Consider the following 15,606-nt stretch of genomic DNA (forward strand, 5'->3'; position numbering starts at 1 on the left):
AATTAGTTTAACAGCGAAATTATGTCATCATTGCGGAGGAAAAAAATTACTTTAGGGCAGTAATTGTCATTGAATCGAGAAATATGCTTTGAAGGAACAAGATACACAATGCATTTATAGGGAAAATTACGGAATCATAACTTAATACGTAGGCCACAAAAAATCGGCATCACTATGAGTGGTATACGTACTCTGTATACTATAGGTCTTATATCACTAAATAGAAACCCAGACTTTCATTTATAAACATAAACTATTACAATGATTTGACAGAGTATTTCTTGCATATCAGACTGGTGTTTCCGTTAATTTTACCCATGCCGGATATTTCATCTGTCATAGGGGTGCCAGATGAGTCGCGTGCTATACAATGGCATGCTTTGGATGACGTTATTTCGCCGATGTGAATGAAGTTGTAATTTCATACGCTACTGTACGAAAATAGTTATGAATGTAAGGACATAAATTTCCAATCGGATTGGAATATTCGTCCTTTGGGAACCTGCCGATTGGCGAGTCCCCTGGGGACAGATATTAAGATCTGTACAGCAACATATGACAGCTATAATTAATTTCAAGTAACAGTCCAAACTGTTGACAAAAATATCTTATCGTTAAGCAACAGTAATTCCTAAACAGTTAGCTAAGTGGGCGGATTAAAGAGGAGTACGTTCGATTCCTAATTCATTAATACATATTTTTAAACAATATCTCTGTTTTTTATTTATCATTTTAAAACATCAAAACGATAAAGAAAACAACAATGTCAAATTAAAATTATCAAGTTTTCGCCAAAAAGGCAGAACACAAAAATTTTAACTGATCAATCATTGATTGCAATTGTTTATTATTTTCTTATAGCCAAATGTATGGTAGAACAATTAAACTCAAAATATGTGTACTGCAGACATGAAATATGCTAAAAGTGTGTAAATGCATGTCTGCGGGGGTTAAACCGAATGAATAGGCAAACACGAATGGGTCAAAAACGAACCAAGCATACTTGACCATGATCTGTATATTTGAATGTACAAGTATATTGCCGGACGCTTGCATATATCTGGTCGATGTTTACCATTGTTCTGTTCACTGACGATATTATCAGTTTGCAATTGACGTGTTAATAATAAATATAATAAATAATATATATATTAATTTCTGAAAAATGATAGACCAGATTATTTTTCCCTGAAAATTACACAGTGATGATTGGAAAAGCACGTGTTATTACATTAAGAAATATTGGCGTCAACTTTGACGTCGCGTTTCTACGATTACGTCATTTGACCACTATGTTGGAAATGTCATGACACGGCTCATTAATATATTTATCTTTCTTGTTATACCCTTTAATTGACTACTGATTTAAACGAATGCTCTATACATATTTAAAGATTCGAATACGGATGTGGTATAATTAAAATGCAAATTCATATCGCTCTGTTGGACCGTATTTGGTACAAAAACGAATATGGTACAAATGTACCATATTCGGTCGAATATGGTACAAATGTACCATATTCGGACCGAATATGGTACAATTTTCGACCGAATATGGTACAAACATTGTACCATATTCGGTTGGAATAAGTTTTTCTATGCTCGCCAAAACGTATTTGGTACATACCAAAAAAACTCATAAAATGAAAATGGCCTACGTATATGGTACATAAATTATGTATTTCTTAATAAATGAAATAGTCTGCCGATGTGTAAACTTTTTTTCAAACTCAAATACATTGTATTAACCTAATATTGGAAGTGACAAAAGTATCATCATCATCATCATCATCATCATCATCATCATCATCATCATCATCATCATCATCGTCGTCGTCGTCGTCGTCGTCGTCGTCGTCGTCGTAACTAGCAGTAACAGAAACAGCTAACCTAACCACACTTTACATGGATTTTGCTGGTTGTGTAACTGTTTCGCCGGCTAGCTCAGTCGGTTGCGCGTCAGATTGGCACGCAGGCGGCCTGGGTTCGATTCCCGGGCGGGCCAGATACTTTCGTGGAGATTGGTCACGAAATGATTTCTACGGCCATTCTTCTCCTACCGCTGTTTCAAGTAGGGCAGTTGTCAATTACTGGCGAATGTATCTGCTTAGTACTGGTTACTAAGTACTAGTACTCTAAGACTAGAGACGTGCTTGCTCCAGGTAACTCTGTAAAAGTTTGAGGATTATCGCATTTTGGTTATGTTCATAGAGTGTGAACTTGTAAGGGTAAAGGTAGGCGAGCAAATCCATGAAGCGCGCCAGCGCTTCTTGGAAAATTTGATCGTTTAATACCCCTCGGTATTAATGCTTATATTTTAATACATTTTAATAATAATTGGTAGGTTTTGTCCAGATATGATTGCTTTAAGCAAACGTCGTTGCAGGAATGTCGACGTCGCATTCGATTGGTCGAATGACGTCGCGTCAGCCATATTAATGATTTCGTGCATTGTTTGGGTCAATCTAAAACTTCTGACAAGAAGATATTGCATGAGAAAATCCGAAAAATAAACAAGAAATTGGGCCGAAAAAATAACTAACGAAATTCATATTTCATGCATTTGCAGTTGTTTTACGATAGAATTTCTTCGATATAATTCAATATCCTTTGGTCAGTAGTTTTAGATTGACCCAAACAATTCACAAGATCATTAATAGCAATTTTCAAATTTTTAAAACTTTTTAAACCTGTTATGTTATTTTTGTGATTGATGATTATGTTCTTCTACCGGAAATTTGTTGTCATTTGCTCATTTAATGGTAACTTTTTACGAAACACATTTGGGATATTTTGGCTGCTACTAAAATGAATGTATATATGTATATTATGTCTGGTCAAAATGCTACAGTTGGATTAAAATTTAAATGCTGTTCTATGTTCTTCAATATTACTTTGAAAAATCCTGTCAGTATACCAATAAATGAAAAAAGTACAAGTTTGTTGAATCTCTTGAATGAAACAAATTATAAAATACAAAATGTAAAATGAATATGTGATGATGATGATGACAAAACATTTGTGATGATGATGATGGTAAAAAAATTGTGATGATGATGGTGGTGGTGATGATGATGACAGTGGTTATGATGATTGGGGTTTGATGATTGTGGTGATGATGATGATGATAATGATGATGATGATGATGATGAGAACAAACGTTTTGGGATGATGATGACAGCGATGTTTATCGGACGATGATGATGGTTATAATGATGATGATGATAAGATTTTAGATGATGATGACGGCGATGTTTATCGGCCGACGATGATGATAATGATGATGATGATAACAAAATATTTGTGATGATGATGATGGCGATGTTTATTGGCCGATGATGATGATGATATTCTCATCGTCGTCATCATCATCACAACATCCTCATTATCGACCGAAAACATCGCTGTCATTATCATCACAAAAAAAAACTTTTGTGATCACCATTACGATCATGATAATGGATATGATGATGTTGGTTTTGATGGTGATGATGATGGTGGTGTTGGTGAAAATAACAACGATGATGATCATTGGGGTGTTGATAATTGATGTGATGATGATGATGATGATGATGATGATGATAACAAACGTATTTTGATGATTATGACAGCGATGTTTATCGGTCGATGATGATTATTATAATGATGATGATTATGATGACAAATGTGTTTTGATGATGCTGACGGCGATTTTTATCGGTAAATTATGATGATGATGATGTGCTGACCGTCGTTATCATCATTACAAAACTTTTGTCACCATCATCACCATCGACCGAAAAACATCGCAGTTATCATCATCACATTTTTGTGATCTTCATTACGATGATGATAATGGTGATGATGATGATGGTGTTGATGATGATGATGACCTTGATGATTGTGGTGATAATGATGGTGATGATGATGACAATGATGATAAAAGTTTGTGATGATGATGATGACGGTAATTTTGATCGTCGTCATCATCATCAAAACTTTTGTCATCATCATGACGATGATGATGATAATGGCGTTAATGGTGACGATGATGATGATGGTGTTAATGGTGACGATGATGATGTAATTGATGATGATGACAATGGTGATGATGATTGGGGTTTGATGATTGTGATGATGATAACTGCGATGTTTATCGGCCGATGATAATGATTATAATGATGATGATGAAAAAAGTTTTTTATTATGTTGACGCCAATGATTACCGGCCGCCGATGATGATGATTATGATGCTGATGATGATGATGATGATGATGATGACGATGATGATTATTTTCATGATGGTATTGATGACGTTGATGCAAATTGTAGTTATGATGATGATGATGATGATGATGACGATGATGATGATGGCGATGACGATGATGATGGTGATGATGATGATGATGATGATGATGATGATGATGATGAGATGACGATGATGATTATTTTCATGATGGTATTGATGACGTTGATGCAAATTGTAGTTATGATGATGATGATGATGGTGATGATGATGGTGGTGATGATGATGATGATGATGATGATGATGATGATGATGATGATGATGATAATGATGATGATGGTGATGATGATGAGATAACGATGATGATGATGATGACGATGATGAGTGTGTACCATATTCGGAACGAATGTGGTACATTTTTCATCCGAATATGGTACAAGTTTGTACCATATTTGGTCAGGCATTTTACCCCAAAACTGCAGATACGTATATGGTACAATTAGACAGTTGTACCATATTCGGCCGAATATGGTACAAATTTGTACCATATTCGTTTTTGTACCAAATACGGTCCGACATCGCTCCTATAGTTTTGAATGAAGTGTACCAGTTGTTGCGGTATGTTTAATGTATACAGAGATGATCCTACAATGTTTACTTCACAATTAACATATGTATCAACTGCTTTTGTGAGTTTGGTCAAAGGTATTTTAAATCTGGTTTGATTATGAAGTTCGTCAAGTTTTCGCACACACACTCCCACTGCCTTTATTAATCTTAAGGTAAAAGTTCACACCCAACTTTTTGTGTTAGCGTTGATCTTATATGGTAAACAGTATATAACCTCATTTTTAATCTATATGATAAACCTTGTAATCTTATTATCTTATTAAATTAATGAAAGTTATAACCTTTATCTTTGTACAGCACTTTAGATCTTGTAAACATTATTAGTTTATATGTCGCTTTATCTTGTAACACATTAGCGATATATCCGAACGATATAGTGATATACATGTATTCGTATGATAGCGTTTTAAACTATTATGAAAATCTTTGTTTTTTCACTTGTATCAGATTTATATAGCTGCATACATGTATATCTCCGAGTACACGTTGAGATGACACTTTGTGACCTTATCCTTTCTTGTTTCACTGTTTAAAGATGGTGAAACGGGCATATTGTTTTCAAATATAATAAATATTATATTTAGGTAAATGTGCATATGTTATATTATGCAAAATGTCTGCTGCACCATATTTGAGCCGTGTCATGACAAAACCAACATAGTGATGTGTTTGAGACCAGCATGGATCCAGACCAGCCTGCGCATCCGCGCAGTCTGATCAGGATCCATGCTGTTCGCTATCAGTTTCTCTACTTGTAATAGAGTTGGTAAGCGAACAGCATGGATCCTGATCAGACTGCGCGGATGCGCAGGCTGGTCTGGATCCATGCTGGTCGCAAACGCACTATATGTTGGTTTTGTCGTGACACGGCTCAATTATTGTTGTTTTTTCTCAGCACACGTGTTTCTACTATCTCCCGCCACTGGAACGTTTGCGTCTTGTGTGAAACTAATACTTTTCACAGTGCATGTACATGTACATGTATATACATCATGTAATATTCATACACGTCGGTTATTCAAGTGCTAATATAAAGAGATTGGTTATTTCATACAAAATTGCACAGGCTGTTATCAGTATATCATTATTATATTATAATTTGTCCAAAAAGTTCATATCATTATTATTTCATGATCTTGCATATCAAAAAACGTATCATCTTTCATCAATACTGCAGAAGACCGAGATAAAGTTGTGTTTTCTAACAAATATCACTTTAGTATTATTCTCTTTGAAAAGGAATTCGTACTTGAATAACATTTCACAAAAATTATCCAAATTTTGCAAAAAGTAAACGAATACTTGAATTACGCTTCACAATAATAATCTAAATTTTGCAATAAAATGTGCAATTACATGTTGGCACGCGATTTTGTAATGGAGTAATTCTACTTTGTATCATAGTTTGGGGACCTTTCTGTTGAAAAAGTGTCAGAGTTAAATCGTATACATATACATGCACAGTGCGGTAACTGGAGTGCAGGTATCAGTTACCCGCACTCCAGATAATGCCCGTGGATTGGTTCATTTTTGCCGGGGTTTACATATTTTGACGGCAGAGAAAGAGAAAGGGGCAGAACTATCATATTCAAATGCTCGTTTATTGGTTATTTTTTTCCGGGGTTTATGACAACAGGGAACGTGCTGTCATGTTTGACTATGATACAAAATAGAAAGAACACCAAAACACTCGGCAATCTGATTTATACTCGGGGGCTACGCCCCCTCGTACAAATCAGATAGCCTCGTGTTTCGGTGCTCTTTCTATTACTAAAAGTTATATAATAGTTTGTCAATTCAAAATGCATCGATAGGATGGGTAAAACCTTCAGCAATGAAATTAGAGAAGCGGTAGCCTTAATGCATGAATACGTTAACAGTTGTACGTTAAATTCATGAACTTTCGTCTACAAATAAAACAATTCATGTCTATAAATAGTAACAGCTTTTGGCGCAATCGCAATGAAGCCAAACGTTAATTTTGAACAATTTCTGGATATGGTCTTCTAAACTACAGAGTTGCTCGTACATACCATAATACCATTGTTAACATGTGTCAGTGGTATCATATTATCTTAAATTCGACTTAAATTAAGTAGTTCGATTTAGCCAAGTAATGCATACTTTTTACTTAACAAAGTTCGGATTAGCCGAGTGATACATATACAATTATATATTACTCACATGACTTGCAATCAGTACAGCAGGAGAAAAGGCCGCTATCCCAGTCTCTATGACCTTGCACAGATCCTACCAACATTTGCCTTCCTGCCATTGGCTGATTAACTACTACATGTGTCATTGCCATGGTTACTGTTTATTCCTTTTAAGAACTGCCTTAAAATAAAGAAAATGAAGTGTCAGATATTTTGAAGTGTATATCAAATATAGAAATGCGGATGATGCACCCCGTTCAATCGAAATAAACATCAGAGCAGAGTGTACTTAAACCCCTTCCACTCAAAGACACAACTTGATTGTCCAATTTGAACTATCTACAGTACAAGTTTTGTTATTTTCAATTGAACTATCTATAGTCCAATTGGGTAGACAACTTGTTGGAAAATATCAATTCTTTTCTGATTTTCAAGACCTAGATGTACAGGTTTGACTATATTATTTTAAGAATTGCAAATACTTTATAATGTTTATAACTACATAAAATTAAGGCCGTCGGTTACTCATACATTTACATGGTGTCTTTATCATACATCTATGAAAACTTCTTTCAATTGTCAAGTTTCAATAATAATTAATAAGAAAGAAATATCCCCAAAAGTTGATATATTCCGTGGCATACGTTCTGTGAACCGTTTTCACGATAAAGTTGATTACAACGACCTGTGGGTTGATATCATGTACTTTGGCGGTTGTAACGCCCTAAACTATCAAGAGTTTGAATGCCAATCACTAGTCTTGGTCACTCTGACGATTCTTTATCTAAATAATGCGTTAGTTTACAAATTTTTATTGATTTATTTAGATAAAAACATTTTTTTCAACCATAATTTATCAGTATATGTTTAAAACATTACTCTAACATACTCTAAACGTACGTTAAAAACAAACAAGGAAATCTTAAAATATACATAGATAACAAGACATTAAAAGGGTTTTATGATTAAGGTAATGCAAATAAACAAAACAGCTCTTGAGTATATCATACTGATAACCAATAAAAAAAAATAAAAGTGAAAAAAAGGAAGAAGGAAATTTACTTTAATAATATTATACTTTTACGAGCACACATTTGAGTCACATCTTTATTGCGAAATTAATTTTTTTCTTTAAATTCTCCCACCTATAACTGCAGCATTCAGCTTATTTGAATAGATGCTCGCATAGATTATGTAATCCTGTTTACAAACTTAACCATTCATTTCAAACACGTTTTTTGTATGCTTTTATATAGCCATGCAATCTTCCTTCGCATCTGCTAATAACACCAGTTTTACTTAAATTTCAGTTTAAAGAAAATTTCATCGCAAATATTTTCAAATATACATGTGTAATACAGGAATTGAGAAAGAAGATTGAAAAGCTATTTCATGAAAAGATTTTTAAAAAAAGACTTGTTTCCTTCTAAAATTCGTCAGCTGTTCACAAAAAAAGTATAAACTGTAAAACTAAAAGCATAAAAAACGCACAAGAACAACAACAACAACATAGATTTACTTATAAAAATTATCAGCCAATATTAATCGGACAACGGTCTTTCCGATACAACAACAACAATAACAACAACAACAACAATTAAATTTAAAGCCCTTACATTTATATTTAAAGTTGTTAAGTTATACTTTCGTAGCATTTTAACTATGTTTCGTCATTAAATATAAGCTTACGATGATGGCCTTTAAGAAGACGTTTACAGAACAAAGTTAAACAAAATAAATAAAATAATATATACATTTTATAAAATAAGAATCAATGTTACATATGTAAAAGTTTTCATTACTTTAGTTAAAGGCCTCGATTATCAAAATATACCCTAAAACAACTAAACAAAAAGGGGGAAAATTAAAAAAAGTTATTTTCTAATAAAATTGAAAAAGGAAAGATTTTTTAAACTTACGTGAAGTCTGTTTCAATCCGGTATACTCTTCGTATTTTTTTCCTTGCAATGTGGGCGAAGAACAAACGGCAATATTTTGAAATACACAGAAAGCTTCCCTTGTGACCGTGGATGAAAAGTAAATATTTTAGTCGTCCTGATAAAACGATACTAGTCCATGTTACACAGGGGCTTGTGAAATCTGGTTTGAATAGAGCTTGAATATAATAATATGATATTCATAATTTCAGACGCTTGTGTCCGGGACTGTCATTGTTTACTAAATCGTACCCCTACATCAACTCATCCAGCCCTACTAGAACCTTCATGCTAGGACAAAATCTGTAACCGTTTTTTCAAGTACAAAATGCAAATATATTTAACTCGCATCTTATTTGAGACATGGTCAAAAAAAAATTAATATTGCAGGTGCTGGGATATGTATTGCCCGTATATTTGGTCTTTATTAACATAAAGTTAAAACTATGAAAACCGTCAAAAGAAATATTCCCACCAAACATTTCCATAATCGCCAAACGACTGTGAATATTAAGGTTACATTTTCTAAATTTTAATTTAATTCAAATCCTTATACCTTTAACAAAAATTCGTATAACTTTCATATAGCCCGTATAACTTTCACAAAACACAAAACCCGTATAACTTTCACAAAACACAAAACCCGTATTACTTTCACAAAACCCGTATATAATCAGTTCAATAAAAACAAACGCTTTTCTTAAGCTTTCGAAGTTTAGTCTTCTTCATTTTTTTTTTTTTTTTTTTTTTTACAAAACCCGTATAACTTTCATAAAACCCCAATAACTACCACAAAACCACACAATACCTTCCATAATATCACTATAACTTAAAAATAAGTGATAATGTATTTTATTTCAGATCTCTAAAGCGATTTTATTCGGGGGGGGGGGGGTAAACGTAATGTAACAAAAGAAAGCTTTTTGTCAAATGCGAGCGCATGTATGCACATCCCTATATTTTGCAGAGGCGGGAATACTTTATGAAAATTCTTGATCGAGCAATGAAAACAAATATATCAAATGCCTTTGAAATCCACACAAACGCGATTCAGTAGAGATAATGAAAAATACAACATCTGTCAGTTCCCACTAGGACCGGCTACAGCGGCGGTATTCAACTCCTGCAGGTACTGCGAATCGATGATTGATCATGGAGGATCAGAAAATCATAACAACACTTAAGACGTAGCATTAACACCCGGTCCTGCTGTATCGAGAAAAGAAATTGAAAAGGGGAGATTTCCTTGAAAACAAAGAAATAACCATCGAGTTGAATACTGATGCTTGAAAATCTGGAAAAGGGGAAGTTAGTTTCCAGTAAGTTTCTCACTGGCCGGTAACCTGAACCATCTTTTGCTACTGATGTCTTTTAGAAATAATTGCAGGTAAAGTGATTTAATATTTTGTATGGAAGTCAAAATACTACTTTGTTTACATTGATTCTTTTATGACAAATAATTTTACATTCAGCGGGTCTTTCTTTCATGTTATAAGCATCAAACATACTCCAAAACCATTATCTAAACGTTATATAACTCATGTTTGCCCTTCTAAAGGATGAAAACTTGTATTTGTTCCTGAAGCAAAATATGTGCCTGTAAGTGCGTACATTTTGTAATTGTTAGATAGTTGTATCTAGCATTAGCTTTACCGCCACTTATCAGGAGTTTCGGTTTTATCTTAATTAGCATTGAGCTGACTGTTGCAGTAGTTTAGTTGTGAACTTATCATTTAAATGTGTGTAAAAAAAAACAACCTTTAACATCGTAAAAAAGTTTTGAGTCGCCCGATAACAGTTTTTGTTATCTCGGTCCTTTGTAGAAGTACTCAAAAGTCTTAAAATCATCACCATCTGAATTTGGACACGTCCAGCACTCTATGCGATAATTTTTCAAGTCATTCAATAAATGTATAAGACACATATTAATCTCAAATAGGTCGATAGCCAAACGGTGACCTTCTTGATAACAAAATAGAACAATTTTATCTGTAACTATGTTGATTGGGATGTAAACAAATCGCTTTGTCAATATGACACTTAAGGCATGTATATAAGGGTGGACGATAGCCAATATTTATTAAAGGATGCAATTTATTTATTATATAGCACAAAATGATATGTTTCGACATTTTTTGTTTAAAATATAACTAACAAATTTCCAGCATTTTCACCTCGCGATGTTTCAAATATAAGTTATTATTATATCCAATCTTATCACTAAGCCTCGCTTTCATTTCCTTAACCCCCCCCCCCCCTCCCAAAAAAAAAAAAAAAAATCCGTAACAAATGCATTTTCAATCAAGCCTCTTTTTCTTTTCCCGATCCTAAAATTCCGTATCAAATGCATATAGTATTCAATCTAGCCTTGTTTTCATTTCCCGAGTCCAAAGAAAATCCGTATCAAATGCATATTTTACTCTTTTGGACTACATATACAGCTGCACAACCTTTATTGGATTTGGACAGCGCCTTGTTCATTATAGGGCTATAACCGGGTACTCGTCCACTATAATTCGGTATCGTACTCAACAATGAATAATACTACATAATGTAGGCCTGCAATAAGAGAACGATAAATTTTACAATGAATGATTACAGGTATATCAACATGAAATAAATTGTTTACTTTCATACATGTATTTTATCAATAATATATAAATTGTCAATACATTCAAATGACCCTCAAAATGGCTGCGACGCTAGATAATCCTTAGGCGTTTATTATTTATCTAGCCTCGGCGTATTTAACCAAGTTGTTAGATAAGAGATTGCCAACATTTCGGACGAATATGGAATGTGTTCACATGTGGATTTTTGTTGTTGTTGGGCGTGGTTTTGTTGTTGTTGTTATTGTTAAGAAAGTGATGTTTTTCGATTGGCAAGGCGACAATGCCAAAATAGCGTATCTCGTTCATTTTACTTAGCCTAACGGAAGTCATATACATAGCACGAATCATTTACTGTTATGTGGGTGGGGTGCATGATACAGAATTTGGCCCCGTTACAGAGACGACCATTGCTTCTACAATGTGTGCGGCGATAAATCATGTGACCTCATGTTGTAAGGTCTGATTCAAAAGACATTTAGTAGATACTGTTCTAATATATATCATATAAACTTCCGAGACGGTTTTAAGGATCCATAAATATTTTATAAATCAATGTTTGATATACACTTGTACAGTACAACGTTATCAACATCAGACAGACGACTTGTGTAAATAGTAACTTCACTACATCATATATCAAATTGTTATAAATCAGAAGTTTTAAAAAAACTTATTGTAGAAAATACCACGAAACATAGTACAGAGGATGGCGGCTTGAATGGCAGACCCTTTGATGGCATAACGGCTCTTTTCAGCGCTACCTCCCACAGGCACGAGTATCGGAGCTGGGAAGAAAATATAACCACATTGATAAAAATACCTCGTGTCCATTCTAAATGTGTCACCCCCCCCCCCCCCCCAAAAAAAAGTGAAATATGAGCCCCTTTTAAAATATACTATAAGTTAAGAGAAGGCCGAAAACTCCAGATTCGAGTCTACGAGCAAGGGGTTCATTTCTTGGGACGTTGTGAAAACAACTCCTGATAAATAAAGAACTTTTATCACTATTTCATGTTTGTATTAAGTTTCTAAATGAAACCGACCCAAAGTCTCTAGCCCTCCCCGTTCATGAAATATCTATCAGGAAACGAGCGCTTTCGTGCTGCAAAAAAGTGGCACAACTATTCGGTACGTAGGCATAGACTAATACATGTTTGTCAGCCGAGCACGGGTCAAAATCAATTGAATTGACTAAATAATATTACTTAAGACATTAAATGGGACCACTCACAACCGTCGGTAGCATCTGATACACCCGAAATTCAAGTTTCAAACCTCAACACGCTCTTTCGATATTGTCTCAGGTTGTTGTATATTTAGATTCTCATTGGCCGCCATGCAGTGACATATTTCGTAAAAATTGCCTTCGAAGTTAACCTTAAGGTTAAGGCAGCACACCACACTAAGTGAAGCCACAGCTTCGAATGGCCAGGGAGGATTTCATGGATATAGTGACTATTGTGGATTTAAATAACTGGTTGTCTTTAAAATGCATTTTCAGCATGAAATTTGTTTTTGTAACATGTAATATGATCATTGGCAAATTCGAAAACATGGTTAGAAATAACATGCTGTTTATTATAGATGTCAAGGCCGCCATTGTTTGTAAACATTGCTTTTAAACAGCATGCTCGGTGAAAACAAGTGATTTTACAGGGGGGTACAAACTTTCAGCAATAGCAAAGAATCTACAAGGCCAAGCACCTATTTCTTTGTGATAGTTTGCATGCTTAGTGAGTTGCTAAAGCAGTGACAGAGTTTCTGTAGTCCGTATATTTGCAGGTACTTTTTGCCGGATGGACGAAAAATGTTGTTTTGGGTCTCGGACCACTATAGATTTTTGGCTTTTACGGAATGAATTGGAATTTTTTTAACTGCCTGACTGTTGCACATGGGATGATTTCATTACAGATTTGCAATGTTATGACATATATGTTCTTAACAAAATGTGTTTTCTTTTTCCAGGTTGTGTAGTTTGGGATCAGATTTATTAGACATATTGCTTGTAGGGCATTGACGGCAGAAACTTGAAATTTAGTGTGGAGTGCTACCTAAGGGCATGACTGTGAAATATCGTTGTTCCTTCCTCGACAGCGATATCTGCTTTTTATGTCCTTAAGAGAACAGGAGATGCTTCACCAGTTATTGTAAGTTACTGTATTTTAATTCTGCTCGAAATGAGTTAAAATGACCTCCAGTCTTAATCTTATAAAAATAATATCTCTGGAAAATTAGGTAAATATATTGGTCTTAAGTATCGAATATGCTACATTTTTTTGTTTTCACTTCTCTCCTGCGCATGTGTCGAATGTTCCAATACCGTTCACTTTCTTAGAAGTGACGGGGTATTCAATAAGCTGCTTAGGCAGCGAAGAAATCTAGCTAAAATGTGGAATTGACATATCAGTGATTTCGTGAATGCTGAATGAATAACTTTAAAGTTGTATTGTCAAAATTTATAACTATATAAATATTGACGTAATACAGATGTGCGTTCTACCTTGCAATGTATAGCTACTTTGCAATGCATAGAACCGGAAACGAAACTACTGTATATTATGCTGGTTGATTGGGTACATTGCGCTATGCGTTGTCGATAGCGACAACGCAACCTGTATCGTTATCGCCTTTTCGTCTTGTCGCTAGCGACAACACGACAAAGCGCCAAACGGCGCGTTGTCGCGTTGTCGCGCTGTCGTCCTGTCTCTAGCGAAGCACGCAAAATGGTGCGTTGTCGTGCAGCGCGATGTCGCCCTGTCGGTTGGCTTATAAGGCAATCCCTCGAACCGAGCGACAATGTTACATCGCGACAACACGCCGCACGACAATGAAGTTTTTTTTTGTATTTGTTGTTGTTGTTATGTTTTACGTCGCAGCAACACAGTAAAGGTCATATGATAACTTTTCAGCTTTACTTATGAAGGAAGACCTCAGGTTCTCTTTCCTACATTACTTCAGATACGAACGGACACCTAAGTAGAACCACTGACGTTTTGTAAACTAGCTGGATAGCTTCCTCACATGAAAGAAATCAAAGCCCGTGTCGGGATTCGAACCCACAACGATGAGTGGCAGAGATGTAGATTATCTATGTCTCTGTGAAAGGCAAGTGGTTTGATGTCAACGCCCATGCGATATTACGTATCAGCAGCTGATGAGATAAAAAGCATAAGATAAATCAAATACATTTTTGTTTCTTGCGAAAAGAAACCTTTATCTCTATATATAGAGCTACTGTAATAGTAATAATAATAATAATAGTAATAATAATAATAATAATAATAATAATAATAATAATAATAATAATAATAATAATAATAATAATAATAATACTAATAATAATATTAACAACAACAACAATAATAATAATAATAATAATAATAATAATAATAATAATAATAATAATAATAATAATATTAATAATAATAATAATAATAATAATAATAACAATAATAACAACAACAACAACAACAATAATAATACTCTTTATAAAGGTTATTAAGACAATACATCAAAGATAACATCTTTGTTTCAAAAAAGGTCTTCAAAAAAACATAAAAATGAAAGAAAAAAGTTATAGAACTGTCAGCACTGTCAGCAGCTCAAGTTATGTTTTTTTTCTGTTGCAAAAAGTGTAGTTACGAATATGCCTTAATTGACATAAATGGCCCTAGGATAATATTTGCAAAACAAAGCGTAAAATTTATCTCCTACTTTTAATGCATTATAAAACGTTTTTAAACCGTTTATGACTTGCAGAAATTAAATGATTGTGTTGTAAAAATTGAATTAAAAGTAGAAACAAATTGTAAACTCAAATGATTTAATATGAGCTTTTTAAAACTTCAAACCAAATTTAAAAGGTCGAAAACTATGGTGGCTGATTTCTGCCATTTCGTGTTGTCGAAAGGCGAAGACACGAAAACATAAATATTTATCGTAATTTCGACTTTCGTCTTTTGGGGTGAAGACACGAAAATACGAAATATTCTAGGCGAAATAACGAAACCTTCAGACGCGAAGGGACACACATTTCATTGTTTAAG

Source organism: Ruditapes philippinarum, unplaced genomic scaffold (assembly GCF_026571515.1).
Source record: "Ruditapes philippinarum isolate M1 unplaced genomic scaffold, ASM2657151v2 ctg863_1_1_1_1, whole genome shotgun sequence".
NCBI classification, from domain to species: domain Eukaryota; kingdom Metazoa; phylum Mollusca; class Bivalvia; order Venerida; family Veneridae; genus Ruditapes; species Ruditapes philippinarum.